Source organism: Carassius gibelio, chromosome B8 (genome assembly GCF_023724105.1).
Source record: "Carassius gibelio isolate Cgi1373 ecotype wild population from Czech Republic chromosome B8, carGib1.2-hapl.c, whole genome shotgun sequence".
In the NCBI taxonomy this organism is placed as follows: Eukaryota; Metazoa; Chordata; class Actinopteri; order Cypriniformes; family Cyprinidae; genus Carassius; species Carassius gibelio.
Genome location: NC_068403.1, coordinates 18,533,083 through 18,539,082, shown reverse-complemented (window position 1 = coordinate 18,539,082; position 6,000 = coordinate 18,533,083).

Below are 6,000 nucleotides of genomic sequence, written 5' to 3'. Positions count from 1 at the left end.
TATTTAAACTATATTTAATTAAGTTTTAGTTTTAGCTTTAGTTAACTATAATAATCCTGTTTTGCACTTCCTGCAGAGAATTTGAACAATTTTATTGTGAGTGTTTTTGCTAAACTGTATATATATATAAATTCATTCATTATTAAACATTATTGAAATAGATTTTACAAGGAAATACTATTTCAGGCTTTCTACTTTAATATGTCATATTTAATTCAATGTCTTGTCTTTTGTTTCTGACTTGCAATTACTGAGATAAAACAGTTTCCGCACTATTGTTTTGTGTGTGTGTCTGTGTGTGCATGTAAAGTTGCACAATATGTGTATTGATCTTTCATAGATAGGGTCACACACAACTGTAGAACAAGTTGACCCTCTGGCATTTAAGCATTTCTTTAACAGAAAGTTTCATTCAAAACAATTACACTGCTTTGCATAAATTGCAATTCCCTGGGAATTGAACCCATGACCTTGGTTTTGCTCACACTGTGCTGTTTGTGCATCTGGATGCCTTTATCAACATCTGACACCCCCTCTGCCCATCTGTATCTGTGTCTGTAAGTACAGCGTGTTCAAGCGTGAAAAATCAGACCAGAACTGCACAAGTCAGCAGTAAACCACAAATATTGCATGTATACTTGCTCCTGATTGGATATCACAGACTCTTTGAGGAGCCTGAGTGGTATAGCACAGATTATATGGTCAGAAAACTGTGTGTGGGTTTTCCTAAGGATATTGTGTGGGAGAAAATGTTTCTATGAACATGTAAGACCTTTTCGTGTGTGTATGTGTGTGTGTGTGTTGTGGAGCATGGAGACTCATCTCCTCCATAAGCAACAATGAGCTCCTGAGCTCTGGAATTCAGATGGTTTTTCATTATCTGGGTGCTTTGCAGTGAGGATTAGAAAGAGGGGCAGATTAGTGTGTATGTGTGTGTGTGTTTTTCGGAGGATTGGAAAGGGGCAGATTAGACCTTTACAACCCCACAATCATGCTCTGCTAAGTCACCGTAGAAGACATCCCGCTGCCATCTGATGCACACACACATGCACTCACATCTCGTAATCATTATGAAGAAATTCCTGCAAAGTATTTTCTATTATTTATCTATAAATCTCTTCATCACTAAATAAATCATGTTCTGATTCTAAAATATGATTAGATGAGCTGCATTTAAAATTGTTGTCAAATGCAGATAAATGCACAGATGTGAACACATAGAATTATAATTAATAAATTATTTTTTGAACACTGGTGTTTTGTATCACATGCTAATCTATCTGTTTGCACAATGTAATGTCTAATTCAACCAGTGACTTGAGTCCAATTCATAAAACTGGTCCTAACGATCCATTGGAAATTCACTGAGACTAATTCAGTTCGGTTCAACTCACTTATTACATTTTCCAGTTGTAGTGATTCACGATCCTTCATCTTTCACAAAACACATGGGTTTTAAATGACATGAGGGCAAGTACGTAGATAATGACAGACTTTTCATTGAGTGAACTATCCTTTTAAAAGTTTTAACTATGATTTGTTTTTCCAGATTGTGTATGATTTTAGTCTCGCTGTCAAGCTCTGAATATCAATATTCCATTCTTCAGTTCTAATATTCCACATTCCACATCATTTCTGAGACACAGAACATATTCTAAGAAAAAATAAAATAAAATCTGTAGTGAAGAATGCACAAGAATGCAAAGTATAAATAGACTATCCAGGTTGACCTGGGTGGATGTTCTTTTTAGTTTCAGTATGATCTGAGTGTTGACAAAAGTGTCGCTTCTCTTGTTGTTTACTTTCTCCCAAGAAGTCCTCCACCTCTACCACAAGGTGCAGACATCAAAGGGCAATTTCAGACACGCAAACACACACATACGCCTTGCGTTGTCTCGCTCACACACCCGCTACTACAAAGACACATTAAGCACACAGACTCAGACGTAAATACACACACATCTCTGCTGTTTGTTTTTCTTATCTCTCGTTCTCTATCCGTCTGTGGCTTGATATCGCTCTAAGGTGTTTGATTGCAGGTGGCCCCATATGAGTTGTGACTGAAAATGTGAGAAAGAAGACGGAGTGAGAAGGAAAGTGCCCCTGCTGCAGGGCAGATGGGAGTGTTGCCATTGTTCCAGATTCTTCTGTAATGACTCTCACAACTGATAATTGCAAAGGGCCACTTTTCTCCAAACGGCTCTCAGATGAAAACAAGAAAGCGGCGAGCTTGTTCACGAGGGCCTTTTTGCCACTTTAACCTCTGTTCTTTCAATCACACAATGCTCACACCTGTACGTACATGTGTGTATCCGCTATCCTTTTTATTCACTTGATTGTTTTGCAACAAAACTTCATTCAACTTTACTTTCGGACAAAATGCATATAGCAGAACCTACAAAGTGAGATGTTTTCCTTGTGTTTCACCCCAGCGAGTGACTTTTTCTGATACTTCATTTGCGTTCACAAGAAGTCATGCAAACAGTAATGCAGCAGTACTGGTTCAATCACATGGCTGTCAAGACAGTGTAACAAGTGCATAATAAATCTCTTTAAAAGATTGAAACTTGCCGCATTTCTTTGGACTGACATTATGACAATTCAGTGATATACAGACAAATAGTCATTTAACTTCATTTTTTCATCATTGTTAAAAATAGTTTATCATGAAATGTAAGAAAATAAAACCTGTACAAGGTTTCTCATAAGTCAAACATGTCAAACTTTTAATGAAGCTCAAAATTAAAAGTTGAAAATGGCATGTTTTGGGAAATGAGTAAATACATACATATACATTATACAAATTATTTGTATAAAATATGCTTCATAGACCCAAACTGTTTGTAGGTGCGAATAAAAGAATAAAAGTGCATTATAAAATTTAGGAAATGCATATATAACACACACACTAATCAAACTTCAATCACTACGAAATTATTAAAGTTTAGTAAAGTTTTGCACCTTTTATTATTGTTATTGGGTATTTGGACTTTTTCTTATTCTCACTGCTGCAAGCACTGTTTAAAATTTGCCAAAACTTTGCATGTAATGTAGGCTTGAAACGCTGTTAATAAAAATTGTAATAAAGCAAGAGTAATGTCTAATACTTTTTTTTTTTTTAACCTTCAGGTGAAACCCATGCCACTGTCTGGGCATTTTACTGTTGTGGTAAGTATCCAAACTGCACCAAACTTCAAAACAACAACAAGGTTATTCATTTTCTGTGCATTCTGAAAGAGAATTAATAATCATGATGGATCAAAGAGCAGTCTAAAAACACAATGATCAGAAAGCTTTTCTCTGAAGATATGAAGCTACAATTATGAAGATTTTCACAGTGATAAAGCCCAGGCTCTGTCCTATCGACCAGTTCAATAGAAATCTTAAATCTTCAGGTGGAACAAACTGCCATTGGGAGGGACAGGAAGGTGCTTACACAGCTTCTTGACTCCCTCTCTCAGTGTCTCCTCTCTAATCTTTTTCATGCGCTGTTATTTCAAGCCATTTCACAGGCGCAGATATCAAAGGCAATTTGTATAAAGACTGGAGACAAGAGATAAAGCATATGAAAGGGTTTTTTAGTAATAGAAAAAGTTATAGAAAGGTAATACAAGATTTGACAATTGACTTTAAGAAAGAGAGCCATTGTGAGAGTGAGTGTTCCGGCCTGTTTATGTGTGAGACGCTTTTCTTAAACAGGTCCTAACTGGAAAACAGGTGCTGAAGAGCCTGTGGTGATGAGTGTACGGGCGTCTTCAAAAAAGATCTGATCAAAGAGAGCCAACCCTGCCTGCAGTCAGTCAGCCTAGAGAGTTATGTTAGCATGTCAGCACACTTAGCACACAACTAAGACCAGCAGCACAACATAGTAGGCAACCTGACCTTATCATAACGTGTTTCTGAGGAAGAAAGATTAAATTCATGCTTGAACCTCAGAATTGTGAGATAGTAACTTGCAGTTCTCAGTCGAAAAATCTGCGAGATTTGTGAGAAAAAATTATAAACTTTTATAAAAAAAAAGGGGCTTCCATAATATACTAAACAACAATACTACATGATTTCATTCAAATATTTCATTCATTGTTATTATAAAACAGGCATTCTACTGACAAACTCATAATTACGTCATGTGAACAACTAGCCAGCAACAGTGAATCAAGTATAACAGTTAGCTGTTAACAGGAGCCTGTATTTGATTCATCAAAAATGATTGATTAGTTCAAGAATCAGACACTAATCACGCTATGGGACGCTGACCACAAAGCAATTTTCTCTGATGACTCTGGAGATCAGTTTAAAAAACAAGCTTTTAAGATACATTTGTTTGGGAATCAGACTACATATGTTGTGTCCAGTGTCACCACTACACTTGTCTGATCTGTACATATCTGTTTTGTGATGTAGAGGTGTTGAGAAAATGTAGAGTATTTTAGAACGACATTGTGCCTGCATCAGCAGAAGAAAATGTGCGAGGAGGAGACAAGGGAGGAAGTGCCTCCTCAAAATACTGGATGAATTTTTTTTTTTTTTTACAAAAATAAAACGCCAGTTTTACAAAATGTAACATTAAAAAGTGTTTAAATCAATTTATTTTTCTAAAGTAAAGTGATTGGTTCATGCGATAATGTATTCAATCTTTCAATAAATTTTTCCTTTTTTTTTGAAAATCATAGAAAAACCATTATGGATTATTTTTTCTTTTGGTATTGGAGAAAATGGGGACACTACTTATTGCAGTTTTTGTTCAGAAGTTACTTATAATAAACCCAGAAATGTGAAAGAGTCCATAATATTTCTGAGTAAAAACCAGTTTGTCGTTCCCAAGCCATTTCACTAATGAAAAAAATTAGTAATGTGTGGTTTTCTCCTTTCTTCCTGAAACATACCTGAGAAACTATTTAATCAATGTTTACCATCTGAACAGAGCAAGCAAACACCTAGATAAAGCTGTTAGTAAGAAGCCCTTTCAGATGTGCAGAGCACTGGATGTGGCATTAAAATGAAACGGGCTGCTGTCCTTTACACTTCAGCTCTTACCTTACTTCAAAAACACACTCCATCTTCACATAGTGAGCCCACCTTTAACTACAGAGATAGCAGGTAAGGAAGAAAAAAGGGAAAAGAAAAAAGTGAGATGGTCTTCAGAAGAAGGTAGAGTGGTAACTGTCATTGATATTTACAGTTCGACTCACATACCCTAGGGCTCGGAGTCCAGGTGGCCCCTTAAACAGCCTAGGGGGGGAACACAAGTATGTGTGTGTGTTTGAGAGAGAAAGATGGGGTGGTGTGACAGAGTATAACAGAAGTGTGTGTGTGTGTGTGTGTCAAACGAGGCCTCTCTGATTCATGTGCCTGAATTCTGAAACACTACAAGGACTTTGTAGAGACTTGAAAACCCCCTGGGCAAAGTACAGAACACACACTTCACTCAATCCTTCTCATCAGATCAGACCTGTTTTAGATCTTTTTCACACACACACACACACACACACACTGCACTTGACACCTAAAGTGATCATTTAAAGGGCAGAGAAATTGTCCAAATATACCATAATCTCTTAATGACTGAAACTGTAATAGATGATGACCTAATAAATCTTTGCCATTCGCCACTTGCTGTTTGTTGCATTTGGGCTTAGTGTGCTTTAAAAATCTGAACAAAAACTACATGGAAATATTTTGTTTGATTCACCGTCACAGTTAATACTTGGATATACGCATTTCATTTCGTCTTTGAAGAAGGTAGAATGAATGAGATGGCTTACAGTAATTATTTGCAATAGGTTGGCAAAACATCTCTAGCATATGTTTCTATTAGTGTGTTTCCTATGAACATTTCAGATCAAAGTCAAAATGAAGTTGAACTTGAAATATCAAATGAAATACTTAAGAGGGGATTTATATACAAAACAAGCATATTTAGTATGAAGACAGATCAAAAGACACCTGATGATGAATCTGGACATGTGCATTTCTAGGGGAAATAATCAGCTTTTTTAC